This window comes from Meleagris gallopavo, chromosome 11, assembly GCF_905368555.1.
Source record: "Meleagris gallopavo chromosome 11, MGAL_WU_HG_1.1, whole genome shotgun sequence".
Lineage (NCBI taxonomy): Eukaryota > Metazoa > Chordata > Aves > Galliformes > Phasianidae > Meleagris > Meleagris gallopavo.
This window is the reverse complement of record NC_139414.1, coordinates 1,517,447-1,535,769: the sequence shown is the minus strand read 5'-3', so window position 1 is coordinate 1,535,769 and position 18,323 is coordinate 1,517,447.

Sequence of the window (18,323 nt, the reverse complement as noted above, 5' to 3'; positions counted from 1 at the left end):
CTAATATGCACTCATCTCTGCTCAGGAAAGCAGGAGGACATCTGCCTGTGAGATGGCTGGCAAAAGATCATTTGGTAGTGCCCCAGGCATTAATGTTCTCTTAAACTAATTTTCCTTCCCGAATTTTCTACTTGTTTCCACTTTGTAAATGCTGCTTATCTCCTATATCTAGGCCTCAAGTGCAGATCTTCATGCCCCTCGTCCTCAGGATTGGGTATTCAGAATCTCAGCATGGTAACTCTGTTTGTTCAAAATGCAAACTACTGGGAAACAATGTAATTGGAGAGGAAAATATGTTCACTTCAAGTCAAGGAACACTAGAGAGCTAATTTTCCTGATTTCTGACACACGCATTGCTGATCATGGGGTATAAATTATTCAGATGTTAAAAGATCACAGTTGTAAATATGAAAGGAGTTTGTAGCCATAATCACAACAAACCAACATTACTAAATTGCCAAGACAAATTATTCACGCTGTCATCCTTGGGTTTTTCAGTTTGACCTTTAAGTCCTGGCACTTGCTGTTGAGCTGTGTGATTTGGGGGGCTGCAGCGTGGTTAACCTATGTGTGGGGACTTCTCTGAATCTTTGCTCCTCCAAAGGCTTCAGAAGCATTTAAAGTTACTTTGGGAGAAGGTAATGATGGAGTGATCTAAATCGTATAGTCCAAACACCCAACGTGACAAGGAATGCTACAGGGGATACTCTTGGGATTATAAGTTTGTCCCAAGGTATGGATGGGTTACAAGCACATAGCAGGTAGGGATGGGGGGCTATTTCCAGCCTTGCTTGTGGAACTGATTTAACAGCAGGAATGTATCTCTAATGTGATGTAAAGCACTTTCTATGTGGCTCTGCTGTGTTGGTTGTGCAGGAGGATCTGGAGGGGAGGATGAGATACCAATGTTAATGGAAAAATCTGTTTCTGAGTAGAAAGATACCATCCAGTGAAGATCTTGAGGTGTGCCTGGGACTTCATAATGCACAGGGTAAAAGACAAGATTTTCTTCCGGTTGCTTTGTTGGGAAGAAATATCCTCACAGCAGGCGAGAGTCACCTTCTGTTATTCATGCTTACCAAGGTGCTACTGCTAAGCAGTCAGGGAGCATGCCACTTGGCAAGCCTTTTTCTTGGGTTAAGAAAGATCTTGAAAAGAGTTTTGTGGAGCTGATATTGAGAGATGTGGCTTCAGCATTTTTCCTTTTATGCGTAAAGCAGGGCTACAGAAAAGTGGGGTGAAGTTTTATTGTTCACATTTTAGTGTTGCTGCTTTTAACGTATAGCATTTTTGTAATATCAGCCCCGGCATCTTGGCTCTTGGGTTCTCTTCCAAGATTGGGTTGAAGCAGCATCATTTTGGGAGGTAGCTGTTGGTTGACATTCAGCTAAACATGAGCTAACAGTGTGCCCAGGTGGCCAAGACAGCCAGTAGTATCCTGGATTGTATCAGAAATGTGTAGCAGGCAGGAACAGGAGGTGATTGTCCCTTGTACTCAGTCCTGGTGAAGCTGCATCTTGAGTACTGTGTTGTTTTGGGCCCCTCACTGCAAGAAAGACATTGAGACTCTGCAGCATGTCCAGAGAAAGGCAGTGAAACTGGTGAGAGGTCTGGAGCACAAGTCTTATGGGGAGCTGGAATGCATCAGTCTGGAGAAGAGGAGCCCTAGGGAAGCCTCTCTACAACGGCATGAAAGAAAGTTGGGGTGAGGTGGGTTCAGCCTCTTCTTCGGTGTAACTAGTGATGGGACGAGAGGGAATAGTTTCAAATTGTACTAGGGGAGGTTCAGGTTAGATATTAAGAAAAACTTACTCTCCAGAAGAGTGGTCAGGTGCTGGAACAGGCTGCCTGGACAGGTGGTTGAGTCACCATCCCTAGACGGGTCCAAGAAACAGTTAGATGCTGTACTGAGAGACACGGTTTAGTGGGGAAATGCTAATAAATGCTAATGGGTGGTAGGTGAATGGATGGACTGGATGATCTTGGAGATCTCTTCCAACCTTGGCAATTCTATGGTAGGCTATTTCAAGAACGTGAGTCACTGGGAAGCCTAAAACTTCTGAGCTTTTTGGTCTTTGACTTACAGTGCTATGCTAGATAGGATCTGATTCTCCATTTGGAGAGGACAGAAGTTCTCTATGTGGAGAAACAGATGGAACAACAGCGTCAGAATAACTATGCTTTCTGTTTAAGGAAAACTTCTTGTATTAAGTTCACTGAAGAGTGGGAGGATTGTACTAAGTTCTCGCATCAGTGCTTATTTTTGCTGCCTCTCCTCTAGGTGTTGGAGAGAGGAAGAAAGTCTTTAGGGTGCCATTATATGAAAACTGCATTATGACTTCACCATCTACACACTGTGGTTGTGGCTGCTAGGTGAGTGCCAGACGCCTCTACTCCACAAGGAGGCATCTGTAATGTGTGGTACTTTTTAAAAACAAAAAACAATTCCTTGAAAAATCTCTTGACAGTTTCCACTGAGTTGTTATTCACGTACAGGCACACAATTTTGCCTCAGAATCCCATGGTGTGCTTTGGCCAGCTGATGTGAATAGCATAGTATCTAGTGAGCCACAACATCTGTACAGCTCTGCTGAACTGAGCACTTAACGAAGTTGTGAGAGCAAATCCTTCCTTGCTCTAATTCCAGTACCTTTAGTGGTATTACATGGAGTATTGATTTGGCCCATTTTAATCTAAGAGCACAACTCCTGCCAAAATTGAGGATAAGCATGACAACCATTAGACTGATTTATCAAAGTAAAGGGGAGTTGTGTTATGAATTTTAGAATTTAATGTAGTGCATAAATGGCATTTCCATCAGCAAAAATTGAGGAGGTTGATTTATAACAGATAACTCCAATAATTTCTGAATTTCCATATTAATAGGAAAGTGGTACTTCCATTTGTGCTATTATCCCCGTATGTGCCATCGTCTTATAAATATGGAAATTTGGTAATTATCTGTAGAACTACTCTATTTTCAGATTGTACCACCGAACTTTAAAAATGGAGTTTGTATTCTTCACACTGTCCATTTATTGCTAAGTTTCTATTGAGTCTGATTTACTGTATTGAAAGATAAAGTCAGTTTAGCCATATTTGATAGCCTGTCTGAAACCAGGTGGCTGCTAACTGGTTCATTTTCTTTTAACCGAAAGCTCATACCATAACCAGATACTATGGATTCATTACTTTGTTTTGTGAGTTTAAGGGCGGCATGCTGAAGTGTAGACAGTAATTAAAGTTATGGCCAAAACTGTATTCAACAGCATTATATGGAGTTGATAGGGTAAATATGATCACCTGCGTGAACAATTCTTCCGTGTGCTAGTGGTCGTCTAGGAATGCAGTAGTGCTAGCTATATTGAGGGCTAGAATTGGAGAAGGGCAGAATGGTTTGTGATAGATAGTATGGTATCTTGGAAGTGAGCATTGCCTGGATTTGAAGTGGTGAGGAATGAAAACTGTACTGCTAGGGGTTTGGTTACACTTGTAATCCATAAAATTACACTGCTTTTAAGATGCACGTCTGCACATATAAGTCCTCCTGCAGTTTTGGGAATAGTAGCCAGGAGTTTTGCAGCTGTTTCACATTGCTTTATGTCTCCTATGAGTCATTCTTCAGTGCTGATGCAATAAAGCAGGATGTAAGCTATTGTTATGGGATATTTCTAATAAAAAGCCTTCTTGCCCTCCTCTCAGTACAGAATGCTTCACTACAGGGGCTCAGGACATCTCCATCTCATGATGTTCTTCTGGACCAAGTCAACCAGTGAAAAAGTTGGCCTGTGAATGGTGTTCTTAGTTCTGCAAAGGTGCCTATGCTTTAGGAATTGAGCTGCTTTGTGTCTTAAATGTTATATCTAAGGGCTTTCACGTGAAACATCTTCTCAACTCTTTCTGATGTCTTTCCAAAGCGCGGTGTTCATTTCAGGGGAAATACATTTTAGAGAGAAGCACCATTTACCAACAAAAGCCTTTTCTGGGGAGCAAAATATATTAAAATTGGCTTTGAGTGCTGCTTCCTGATGGCCTTTCAGCGATCTGAGGTTAATCATTAGAGAATTTTTTTTTTTTTGGTGAGTGAAAACTGGCAGTCTGAATATTGAGGAGATCTTTGGGATTTCTAAGATGATTCTTTCTGTCCCACCTGTAAGCTGTACACAGTGTGTTTTTTGTCCTTGTGTAGCTGAGAAATCATACGTGCTATGAGCTGCAAACACTTTATAGGTTGAAGACGCACGATGTCAGGGACTGAAACTGTGCTCATTTGCAGCACTAACAGCTCTGAGCATCAGAATGATTTCATCAGCCTTACTTCAGAAAACAAACGATGTTTGATTTAGCTGGGCAAAGTGATATTTCAGGCCTGGCTTCAGCAATCTTCCTGTAGTTTGCTGGTTGATCTGCAAGAGATGAGTCTATCGTAGTCAAAATTGGAAGCAGGCACCTTGAAGCATATCTTCAATGTGCTTGTGTTGCATATGGAATGACAAAAGTGATAGGATGTTTTGAATGCTTCTGTAACATTCCTGTTAAAACGTTAACTCAATTTTGGCCACCAGAATCAAGTACTTTGATGCAGTGATGCTCACGAAACTCTCTTGAACTTGAGTAGCTGCAGCTGATGTTCTGTTATGTTTTTAAGCAATCTTTTCCCTTGAAGCTCAGCCACTTCTGTAATGTTCATTTAATGTTGCCTAGAGCCTGAATAGCATGTCCTGGAAGTCATTTTTTTCCATCCTGTTCAAGTGTCTCTTTGTCAGGCTCAGGACATCCCTGAGGAGCTGAGATTCTCAGCTGTGAGGCAGATCTCACGTAGATTGAAGTAAAAATGAAATGAGGAAAAATGGGAGGATTGTGCTGAATACTTTCAGTTTTCTAACACGATGTTCTCCACTACCACGTAGTACTGATTTTTCAGTGCCTCTCTGGAGATAGCAATGTTTTTAGTCTTTGAGTTTCTGAAGTTTATTTTTTACAGCTGCTCAGCTTACAGAGTTGTCCTCCAAATGGCTCTCCATGTAGGGATGCTTTGCATGCTTGCTTCCATTTCACTCTGCATAGGAGTCTGTCTGCAGTCTTGGTAACCATGCCTGGACTTAGTCCTGGGTGCACAGTTTCTTCATCTGGCCATACACATAGTTTTTCCTGCATCCACAACTAGTTAGGATGTTGTTTGTTTTTTTCTTTTTTTTCCCCTTCTTGGCCTTCATGTGAGGATGAAGTGGCACGTATCTCTGCAGCACATTGCAAGAAGTTGAAGATGGGACAGGAAAACCAGGGAACTACTTGAAGCAATGAAAGGTGAAGGGCAGCATTTGTTGATGGAATTTAGCCTTCTCTGCAGAGTTAATGAGAATTAAGCCGCCTTGTGCCAGCTGTGGGAATCTGCTGTGCTTTATTTTTCGTTGTTTTCTGTCTTCAGTTCAAACTAGAGAAGATACTTAGTTTAAATGTACAGATCCCAGAAGCTAGGACCCTTCTTCCTTATTGCCAGTGATTCTGTACCCTTTTGTTCTGTTGCAAAGACTTGAAAGAGATGCCAGTAGTATGCGCACAGTTCAGCTGAACACAGGAATCGTTTGCTTTCTCTTGTGCTAGCCTTGCTGTTGATACAAAGCTGCCTGCTTTTGTCCTCCCATCCCTGGCCTTATGTGGCCATCCCTGCTGCTAATGAGGCCTATAAGGAATGGACACTGACCTCAAATTAACACTTGGCTATTCCTGCAGAGCTGTCCAAGCATTTTAAAACATTGATCAGTTAAGTCCCAGGAATTCTTTAAGTCAGTCAATGACGTGAACTGACAAGTCAGGTTATTACAGTGGAAGCCCTCCTTGCTAACTTAATCTACGTTACAGGGCCTCTAACTTCTGCAAGAGTGGGTTTCCTTGTTTTGTGTTTTTTAAGACTGAAGTAAACACAAAAGTGTTCCCTATGAAGATACATCACATTAAGTCAGCTATCCAGTGGATTTAGAAATACTGCTTCTGTTCTAAGTTAAGGCATCTGGAGCTGCAAAAAAAAAAAAAACAAAAAAAAAACCCACAACATTTTGCACATTGTAAGGCCCTAGGAAGATAAAGACAACTTGTATTTGAATTGCGCTGTAGTTCTGTTGCTTTACCTGACTTGAGATATTTAGTTTAGGGCTACTTCTGTTCTGTGAATGATAAATTGGAGAGGAAAGCTGCATATGGAAGGCACACAAGCTAAAACATATGGATTTTGATGGTTACAGCCCTGGGAAAGAAGAGGGTGAATGTCTTGTAAAGAATGGAGCAGCACTGCACACAAAGCACCAGGGCACAAAGCTGGGGAAATAATTCTGGAAATGTGTGCCTTGCTACTCACACATGAAGTGTGTGGCACAATGGTGTATTCACAGCAAGCATAAAAGGACATTTGGTGTCATGGCAGTGAAAATGATGACAGCCTGAAAATGCAGAAAATAAAATGAAGATTTTTGTCCCTTTACTGTATGTTCATGGAAGCCCTTACGTGAAACAGCTTAAAAAATACATATAAATAAATCTGCTTTCTTACTGAAAAGTAGGAGAAAAAAGCTAGTTCTGGCAGACTGACTTTGCATGTAGTTTGCCCTAGTGCATTACTGCATAATTATGACTTGCGTTATGTTCTTTTTTTTTTTTTTTGAGCAAAGATGTGGTTTTTAAAGAATGGTTGTGATTATATTGTAAGAAACAAGTGTAGAAAGGTGATAGAAAAACCTCTGTCTGATAGTGCTTCGGGCCTTTGGGCTTGCAGCATTTCCTACAGGAACAAAAGCTCCACCAGAGGCTTTCCTTGCCATTTCTGCATGATGCTGAGCAGCAATAGTATGTGACTCTGGTCAGGATACCAGCAACTGGGGGCTGCTTAAACTGTCATTAATTAAATGATTAATTGCAAAGTGGAAAGAAATGCTGACTATCTGCTGGTGATAGTCAGTACTAACTTGTCTCCCTCCTTATTTTGTTTTGTGCTCACTAATTTCCTATATAAGACTTTTCTCAGATGAAATAATGTGGAACTTCATATTTAATCTCTTACATTCTCTTTGTCTTGACAGATAATTTTTCCCAAAATGCAAGTATCTAACATTGTTGAAGAGCAAGATTTTTAGCTGAAGTATGACCCAGTGATGCTGTAGTGCCTTTCAGCAGTGATGCTTGTACATTCCTGAGGACTAGACCCAGACTTTATATCCCATTTTCTGTCCATCTATTTAAAGGATCTTAGGAAAGCGGAGTTGATACTTTCCCACTGCAGTCTTAGATATGCACAATATTTTCTTGCATTGTTTTTTCTGCTTTAATAACCCTCACTAATGTAATTATCCACATTCATGATCTATGTTTGGTCTTTCATTCTTATACTTTTCTTCTAAGTTGTATGTATTGGGCAAACTGTGCGCTTACATGGGCAGTTATATAACCTGTCACGCTTGCAGTGTGCTGGAAGTTCATCCAGAGCACCTGAGGAGCTTTTTTTAAAGCTGTCAGAACATCTGTACGTATTTTTGCACTTTTCTGATTTCCTGGAAATCAATGCAAAGAAGTGGTACGGATGGCTGTCCACCTGCAGCCACAACCTGATGCTGCTAACTGTTCAAAACAATACATGTACAGTACATATTTTTAGTTTTTATTTAATCAAACAGCCAAAAAACTGCTGTTTAGCTGGATTTGGAAGACAGTAGATGTTTCAAGTTGATAAAGGGAGTGCTGTGCTCTTTTAAGGTATCTGCAACATGATGCCCATTTTACTTGGAAGCTGCCTTTTGTGGAATCCTAGTTTAATCTTCTCCAAGGGAAGTGCCAGAGTGGTTTGGTCATGAACAGAGTCTGTGAATAGTACACAGACTATTCATGTATGGATGCCCACTTGATGTTACTGCTTTTGCCCTTGTTTATTCATATCCTTTCACTTTGGAAGTGCAGATTAGATTTCTTTCATTAGATTTCTTCTAATAGCCTGCCTCTTCCTGTGACAGTGAGGTAGAGGCTTCAGGAAGTGCACATTCTTGTAGCAGCTGCACTAGGATGCCCAGCAATGTCTAAGCTACCTCAAGCTTGGACGTGCTTCAGGCTTCAGTTCCAAACCACAGAAGTAGCAGGACGGGTGGCTCACTGTGTACCACAGCTGATCTGTTGCTTTCTTAGTGAGAGGGGATGTTTGACAAGGGTTCTGCTATTCAGTTATCCTAAGTATTCACATTTCAAACAAGTAATGATTTACCTGAACATCTAGTTCAACTCATATATTCCTACTCTTCAACGAGAGCTGATCCAAACCACAGAAAATATCTATGAACTCCATCAAGACCGTGACTTCCCAGTAACAGTGGGTTTCAGCTCCTATGAGCAACAAATGCTGATGGGACCTACTTGAGAGTGGCTTGCTGAGGGCAGATGTGGTGACAGGAAGTAGAACGACACTGTTTTGTTCAGCCTCATCTGTCATCATCCCTGCAAAGTACCTTTTCTCACTGTTCAGGCTGCCTAGTAAAAGCTGCTGCTCTGGCTTTTCAAGGGGTGGCTTTGAGACTTGTGTTCTGTGACAATTATCTTCAACAGTCATAGGAAACTGAAAGGACAAATATGTTTGGAAATAGCTTGTTTTATCTGCTTCCTTTGAGAAATTTTTGAATGTTGTTTTTACTGTTTAGCTCCCTTGGGTCGCACTCCTCAGCCCTTCCAGGAAAAAAAAAGTCCAAATACAGAGTAGTCAATATGGTATTGGATACAGGACTTTTCTATTATTCATTTCATGATGCAACTCCCAGGTTTTCCAATAAGTGAATCCCACCAACAGCCTTTTCTTTCTTAACTCCAGCATCTATCATTATGCTACACTGCCTGTTTTTGGTGCCCTTATTTTGCTTATGCTGAGGATGCTTGGTAGCACAATCCTTAGGAATTAAATTCTAGGTATTTCTCTGCCTTTTTCCTGAGGCCTTAGCTTACACGTTCTTCCAGCTCTTATCTATGCATGTGCAGTGGGCCATTGTAAGATTGTTTCCCATGATATCCTTCCTAGTGACATTTTACATGCATACTATCTTCCCCAAACGAGTTTCCTGTATGCAAAATTTCATGGTAGAATGAATCTCAGTAGCTGAAGTGGTACATTAAGCTGGGAAAGTGGTGTGTTATAAAGAAAATGCTTTTAAGCGTGCTCTTAACAGATGATTTTTAACTGATGTTATGACTAGGTGCTGCTGCCTTTCTGTTCATAATTTCCAATGTAAATGTATTTTATTCTGCAGTCCTTAAACACATAAGAAAGAGATAATGAATTTGCATGGGTAATCTAATGAAACCTGCTTTTGTAATTAAGTGTAAACTCTGATTCAGTCCATTGCCAAGATATTATGCTACTTTGATAAACTCTCATTTCATTATTGAAAAGTCAAGATTCCCTTATTAAAGCTTCCCATTAAAAAACATGCAGAAGCTTCCAAAATCCACATTACTTCTGCAATGTCACTTTTTATTCTAATGTAATGTAAATAGACAAAGAAGATATCCCGTTGTGTTAGCCCAAGAGTGTTTAACATGTCCTTGAAACCAAAACAAAGCAAAATTAAAAACTTCATAGCAAGATGGCCCTATGGTACAGCCTCCATGGCAGTGTGTAGCATGGTACTGAATACAGGGCTGTTAGGAGACTGAGGATACCTTAAGCAAACTGCTACGGGGTAGAATACATTCCCATGCTGTGAGTTGGGCTTAACTCACAGTAAGATGGTTTAATAGACAGAAGACCTCTCTGCAGTTAAGCAGGTTGCTGTCGGTGATAACCTTGAGACAAGACTAAAGTGCTTTAGATTGCTTAGGAAGCTTATTCTAAGACTTTCTACTCCTTGGCACCCTGAGAAGGAAGAGGTATTTCAGTGAGACCACGCTTATCACCTGGAACAGAGACTTTGCTGATGCTCTGGTCTCTGCTTGAGGTGATATGCTGAACAGTCCTGATGTTCTTATGAAATACTGGAAGATGGAATAATTTTGTGCAGCAGCATATCAGACAGCCCCCTCCACCTGTCTTCCACTGGGCCTCTGAACAGACCAGTTACAAGCAAGGCAGTGAAAGAACATCTGCAATACAAGACTGACTCACACAGGACTTATTGCCTGGGTCTCTTAAATGTGTGATCTGCACCATACAGTGCAGTGCCAGACAGGGAGGCTACCTCTGTTTCTGGAACTATTATGGTTGCATTAGTGAAACACTGCAGTGGATTTAATAAGACTTCCTTTGGTATCTTTCCTGTGCCTAATTTACTTAGTGTCAAACTTCTAGTGCCATTGCTTGTAAGAGCAGAATGGACTTACTGCATGTGGGGGTGCTGCCTTGGTGCCACAGTTGGGCCATAACAGCAGCATGTGGGGTCTGCACTGCGACCATCTGAAACACAGTATGTGTAGACACCAGTCTTGATCTGAAGGCAGATAAACGAGAGTTTTTCTTCTGATTGTGGCACAGAAAAGAGTAGCTCAGTTGAAAAAGACCTTCAAAGATTGAGTCTAGCTGCCTGTCTGCTTCAGGGCGAACTTGGAGGTATTAGCCAAATGCCATGTGAGGACTGTCAGGCATGGGGTAGTGCTCCAATGGATCTGGATCCCTCTGCCAAGCCTCTCGTCCCTCCAGACACCCAACAGCATGTCCCAGCTTAATGTTGGGCGAATGTGCTGGGGATGCGCTCCTCTCTCCTGCACCTAGATCACTGATGAAAACGTAAGATAGGGTTGGCGCTAGAATGGCGCTAGGCACTTCTATCATTAACCTACTACTCATTCTGTTGGAATAAGCAGAGCCCGTTTTGGATTCAGCTTTCTTTTCTCTGCTTCGGTACTGAAATTTCCTCCACTGGCCAGCTTACAACCTATTGCATGGTGTGTTGGAAGCCTAGTGTTGATATACTTTTTTTCAAGTCCCTCTTGGTATGTCTGGTAGGTAATAACCTACCTGATGTAGGACTTAATATACACATTTTTTTTCTCCCCTCCTCTAAAGTTTGGTCCCATTTTGATGATTCTCTAACTATTGGATGGACTTGTCCTTTGATTGTGGGATTGTAATCTGCGGATTATAATATATAACCGCTTGGAGGTCTGAATATGCATTGTGCTCGTATCCCTTCTATCTTTTTTCTTCAATTTTGAGAAATGCAACCTTGAAGTACTAAGCGGATATATTGGCAAAACTTATCCTCAGATTATGTTGAGTGATGTATCATTATTTTTCCACAGGCAATGACTAGTTTGTCTCATTTTTTATCAGACGGTTCCAAATACTTGGCAAATCTCTTTTGTAAACATAACTGTTCTCTGAGGTTTTTATTTTTGAAATCCGTAGATGGGTGCGTTTTATTCTCTGGGATTGTTGTTCTCATATTAAGTTATATTTTTGCATATTAGAAAACAATTGTGGAATTTCAAGTGAATGTTTTGATAACAGAATCATAAAGTCTTCACGGTTGGAAAAGACCTCTGAGATCATCTAGTCCAGCTGCCCACCTACCACAGTATTGCCCACTAAACCATGCTCCTTAGTACAACATCTGCTATTTCCTCAACCACCTCCCTGGGCAGCCTCTTCCCGTACCTCACTGCTATTTCTGAGGAGAAATTTTTCCTACTATCCAATCTGAACCTCTTCTGGTGCAAAGTGAGGCTATTCCCTCTTGTCCTATGGCTGTTCCCTAGGAGCAGAGGCTGACCTGCAGCTTGCCACAACCTTTCAGTTGTAGAGAGCAGTGAGGCTTCCTCTTCTCCAGGCTGAACCATCCTCAGCTGCTCCATCAGACTTGTGCTCCAGACCCCTCACAGCTCTGTTGCCCTTCTCTGGATTCACTCCAGGGCCTCAAAGTCTTTCTTGTAGTGGAGGGCTGAGAACTGAACACAGCACTGAGGTGTGGCCTCACCAGAGCTGAGCACAGGGAACATCACCTCCTGCTGGCTACTGAATCTCATTTGTATCATTTTCTGATGACTTCGTTAATTCTTAATTTATCAAGATCTTATTCTGTGCAAGGTTGTATGGAGCAGAAAGATTTTGTGCCAGGTACTGGTGCTTAACAAATCTCTGAAACTGTAAAGCAAAAGGTTGGAAGTACCCTTTGCAGAATATTAGTTCGAGTTGTAGAACCCATTGCTCCACCTGGAAGCTTGTGACTGTGGTAGGCTCTGCTGGAAATAAGGATCCTTACAGCACTTCAAAGTAATTACAACTAGTTCAGTTGTTTCAAGCATCTTTCTTGCCTTTCACACCTCTAAAGCAGAGGAATTGCATTCTTTTTTTCTTACACTGCTTCTGCTTAGTAATGTTAACGTAATTGGAGAATGAGTGTTTGATCTAATAGAGTATTTCTGGCATACCAAATTTCCTTGTGCCTGCTGGGAACCATCAGTCCCAGGTGGGCGGACTAGGCAAGGCTCAGGACAGTAGGAGAGAATCCTGATGGGATTGCTCTGGGCATTGCTGATCTAAGGATGGAATCTGGATTTTCTTATTATGCATATAGAAGCACAGAAATTTCCAAGGGTTACAGAGGAGCTATTTGGGGTTCTTTAAAACAATTTCCCACAGATGTACTTGCACTATTCTGGTGCTGTGACTAAAAGAAGAGGCCATAAAATATCCTAGAAATTAAAAAATAAAGTCTACGCAAAGCACATTTGTTGAGGGAACTCTAAAATAAGTGATTAGTGTAAAATGTTGGGGAAAAGCTCTAGGCTTGCTGCTCATGGCAAAGCTTTAATTCATCTTTCTGTATTTAAGAGGTGGGACCTTTCCTAGATTGATGTTTCTATTCTAAATGTTATGGAATTATTAAGCAACACTTCGCAGTATACTGAATTTATGGCCATTATTTTCTAATGAATTCTGGTAGAACTGACAACTTTAATCAATTCTACCTTTCAGAAGTATAAATAGGGGGGAAGAAATAAATAAATAATGCTTTGGTTACAAGGCAGCACAGCGTTTGGAAATGAAGCCTGAAACATCTGACCAAGATGCATTAATGAAATATTAGGTCTTAAGTTTGTAACCCTGGCTGGGATGTCATGGCACCCAGGGTTGGCATGTGGAGATTGTTTTGGAGATTTCCTTTAATCTTCTGAGTTGGCAGGGTATGAAAGATTAAAACGCACTGGATCTATCAGACTTGCCACCTCCAGTTCAGGCTAGTTATTAATGTGCTATGTGGACAGCAATACTTTATTAATTGTATCGCTGGCCAGTGATCAATGTGACAAGCTTAGCAAAGAGCACAGTCATTCATCAGAGAGTTGTCAGGAAGTAATTGCCCTCATATGCATTGGAATAAGCTAGTGAGAGAAGCAGGAAGGATGTGTTTTTATCATTTTTAGGTGCAGGTCTGCTGGGTGTCAACAAAATTATAATCTCCTAAGGTACCAGTAAGTAAATAAATGGGGAAAGAATTCACCTTGTGTGACACAATCATGCCACTACCAGTTAAAACAGAGGGTTGTCCTGTGAGGGAATTAGTATTTCAAAGTGATTTTAAAGTTACTTTCAGTGTATTATTTTATTTGTTGTTATATTTCTATGTGGGCAAGCACATGGTTTGCAACTCTTTCCTTATTGAAAAAGGGCTGGAGTAGTTGATATATTCTGATTTTTTTTTTTTTGCTTTAAAGTGTACAATAGCACAGCTGTTGTATTTGAGATCTGCTGTGACATTCTTTCACCTTTTGTAGGAAAGCACATCAATAATAAAATACCAGTGCTGCTCTTTCTGCAGAGGTGAAGGCTTACACTTTTCAGCAAAGATTCTGCCATTTCAGGATTGTGAAGAGCACGGGAAAGTGACAAAGTGAAGGTTGAATTTTGTAATTGCTGTCCCATCCCCTGCTGTACTTGACAGTATTGAAGTTCCTCATTGCCCAGTATAAGCTAACACTTCAGGTGTGCGATGCTATCACCCATGCTGATGTCTGCTGGATGCAGCCCTACGCCGTGCCTGGTGAGAAGGATGGGTACTCAGCAGCACCGGGTTGAAGAGGGGGAAGGGAGGAATTGTGTGGCCTTCAGATGGAACTTCGTACAGTCCAACACAGTCGTGCTGTGTGACACCTCAGTGAAGCCTGTTCTCAGCTCAGTATGCTGTACTGGCCTGAGACCTCACTGCAAATGTAGAACCCGAACCATGAGTGTTCTGGTTTGAGCTCTCCAGTTGAATTCTGACATTGGCTTTTAGTTTCTTGTCTTGTGAGTGCCCTAATCTATTACGTTAGCCTTAGTGGAGCTTCGTATTTCAGTTTGTAGTTAGCACAGATTCAGTTGTGGTTGTGTTATGGATTTGGCATTGCCTGTTTCTCACTTTGCTTTTCCTCTGTTTACGTTGTTCCATGTGTTTTTGAGGGGGGGAAAAAAACCAAAAAAACAAACATCAAGCACCTGTAGAGAAACCTGTCCTAGGAGATAACAGGCCAGAGTACAGCTGAAGTTAATTCCTAAAGTAATGGTGATTTATTTATCATGCAGCTGAACAATGATGTATCAGACTGATTCCCGTGGACTATCATTCTAGCACACTTCAGGGAGCTAAGTTCATTAAAAACTAGTAGCAGATTGAGGTCAGAAATGGGCAGAACTCTGGGATAAAGTAGAATTTTATAGGAAAAATAGAGCACTTCGGTAGGAAATGATGAGCAAAGAGACAAATGAGTGTCTAGGTTATTAAAAGGAAGTCTGGCAAGGTATATAGTTTGGATTTGTTAATGCTAGTCCATGGCCTGTATGATGATGAGACATGTTTAGAATGGATTTTCTTGCCCTTCAACAGCATCACCTTTAATGATCTCATTGGGAAGTTCTGCTCCTGCCTTGCCAGTTAAAATGATCTCTAAATCTAAAGGAAAATGCTGGTTGCAGAGACTACTTTATCATATTCCTTGTGTATGCTACTCAGATAAGAGAAATAAAATACTATTAAAGAAGGTATGAGACTTCTTGTACAACTTCAAACCTGTGCAAACAAACAAGGGTGAAAAACGTGATATGATGAAATATCATTAGCCTGATCCATGTACAAAATGAGCAATGAATGTGAAGTGAGAAGAAGGGAAATTCAGTAGTACTACTCTCTGGCCAACATTTGCAGGGCCTTGAGAGCATGATGCAGTTTATGACTTAAATAAATAAAAATAGTAGATGTAGCAGCACTCTGACTTAGACCAGTGCAATAGTTGTATCATTATATTTTCTGCAGACTATATTAGGAGTTTTTATCCTGCTTTTTTTTTTTTATTTGATTAAATTGTAGCCCTTTGACCCTTGAGAAGATGGAGAGGTCATAAAGGGGAGGAGAGTTTTAAGCATCATAGCTAGACACTAATGCTTAGGAAGGTAAAGCTTTCAGATTAATTGAACTGTCATTTGTTCTAACATTCCCCTGAATGAGAAGGAACTTTTCATGGCCTGCAGATGCAGGCAAGTACTGTCACATTGCTTTCTGCTTCTGCATTGTTCTAAGAGGCACTGCTGGTGTTGTGTGTGTGTTGCACAAGGATATGTTCTGTCTGCCTTCAAGATATACTGTGTTTTATTAACGTGACAAAATCCTTGCTGTGTACTGAAGGTAGACAAGCACATTTCTGATGTTTCTCTGACAGTTACTTGGTGGCTATAGCTTCTGTGTTGAAGCCTCATTTTCAGTCACTCCATTAGTTGCAGGAGATGCACATCCTATGCATATCCTATGTCATGCAGATTATATTAAATTGGTCATCTCTTTGCTTTGCTCTCTTGATCCTTAGGTTTTCTTTAACTAAAGGTTTTAGCTTTTAATGATGAACTTGAATTCTGTTACGCATAGCATAGAAACTAAGCTGTCAGAGCCTTCAACATATACATGGGGACTGCTCTGTGATTTTTCTTTTTTTACTGTCAGGATACTTTTGATTTTCAGTTTTGACATGGAAACTGAAACTTCTTTAGGCACAGTTCTCTTTCTGGAAGTCAGAAATTGGTAATGTGAATTGTGAGCCATGGCCAAAAATCAGCAGAGATGCAAAGGTGGCTTGAAGAATCTAAGGAACAACACTTAAAGAAACTTAAACATTTGAACTAAAGGAAAAAACTCTTGTGGGAGAGCTAATGCCCTGAAAATGACGGCTTTGTTTTGTATTCTTACCCGCAGGTCACAGCTTTTTCAGTTTTTAGCATCATGCCTGATGATGAAAGTGCTTTGACAATAGGTGACTTTCAAACCCACCTGAAAAATACTTGAGTTTGATCTTATTCTCCATCAGTAGGCAGAGAGGGCTTGGCAGACTACTTGACCAGCTCCAAGTTAAGTTTAGCTGAGGGACTTCTGTATGATCATTCTATCAGGTGGAGAGCACATTGGAAGATGAAAGCTGGTGTGCTGTCAGAAGCAGTGTGTCTCAGCCAAGCTGCTGAACAAACTGCTGAATGTGTGAGTTATAAAGGGAAAAATCGACCTGTTAATTTGGTTTGACTTAGTGCAACTGTTCTGAGCTTAGGTTGCTACAAAACTCTGGCTAGGTTCTGTTGACTACTTTGCTTTTAGAGTATATGTAGTAAGCACTGCTAAAGCAGTGTTTGCTAAATCATGTGGATGCAGTTAACAGCTTGTCAGTTATTATTTAAACATTTCCAGTCTACTTCAAATGCCTTTCCAGTCTGCTGGTTGATATCCACCATTCAGACCATGGTGTGACTGTCCACACTAACTCAGTCTGGCATTCCCTCTTCTCATGAAGGAATGTCTCCTCATGAACTTCAACTGTTACTATTACGAATTTCAAGCTTAGAAGCAGGAAGATTGTGGATTTTTCTGTCTCTGTTGTGTTACATGTACATATATATATATGTATGTATTACACAGTTATGATAGAATGAGCTTTTGACCGTCCCATACACAAAACTTTGTTTTTTCTCTTGGAATGCTTCTTACTGTTTTGCATTATCAGAGTAGGTCAGCGTGACAACAGAGATCCAGAGCTATCTGTGCTGGATACTGTGCATGAATTCCCACCCTGTTCTTGTTGTGCTCCTGGTGAGAGAAAGGCAGTAATAAAAGTATGAACCCTTGTTTGAAGAGCAGAGGTTAAGCTGGGGAGAAACAAGATGATCCTGGATTAAAAAAAAAAAAAAAAAGAAAAAAAAAAGAAAAAAAAAAAAGAAAAAAGTGATAGGTGTTTCTGTCCCATCCTTGTGACCAAACCACTTTCTTGAAGGTGTTGTTTGATCCAGCTGCTCTCCTACTTGATGTCATTAAGTCATGCCTATATCGATGTTACTCTGAGATCAGTAGTTTTGTGTAGAAATGTTAAAATTACACCTAATAGACAACAAAAAAGTCCTCTTAGTGATGCCTTGTTCTCAATATGATGACCATTCTTCAGTTTTGAGAAATGTCTGTTTTTAAACTTTGCTTTATTAAAGATCTCTTCTGGTTGGCCTCATGCCATTAAAAAGGTAGAGGCTGATAGCTGTGATATTTCATGTGTGGTAGCCTTTGCAACAAATTACAACCCTGGCTGCTGAGGCTATCTAACTTAGTGGAAAGATGGGTTTAATTGTCTATTCTGAAAGTATTTCCAGGATCAAATAGAATTTCTTTAAGCACTCATGCTCTTTATAACCCTGGTTCAATTCTGTTGCAATAAATCTGAGGGGAGAGCAGCACAGTGTAGAAAAAACAGAACTGGTATTTTATAGAGCTGGCATTAAACTGTATGTCATCTTCAAATTAAAGTACTGCTCTGGAAGGTTTTCTCGTTGTAATGATTTGTTACTATTGAGAGATCCAATTTGCATTTGAAAAACTTCTCTTAACCAATGGTAAAGGCTGTGTATGCACATGCATTGGGGGTGTTTCTTTGCAACCTTTGTTTTGTTCCCTGTCTTGCTGGCATCTCTTCTGGTGCCGGGATGAAGAGGAAGCTGCTCCTGTTTAATACAGACTCTGATACGTTGCTGTCACTGGTTACCAGAGCATTCATATAACAAAAGGAAACAAAATGAGCATTGACTGCAAAAAACAAAAACCACCTACTTTTCAAACGAATTATTTCATTTTTAAAGTTTTTACTGATCCTTGCACTTGTTACAGAATTCAATTTTCAGCGTGTATGTATTTGTATATGAAGTTAGCATAGGTTGACCTGGTTTAAGTGGCTTCTGGAGAGGTAAGAGGAAAAAACATTGTGGTAGTGTCTTAAACTGTTTAACAAATGTGTCATTTTAAGCGCTGACACCTTATTTGTAAATTTCTGTGCTAGAAAGCATTGCTCTATATAAGTGATGTACGATTTTG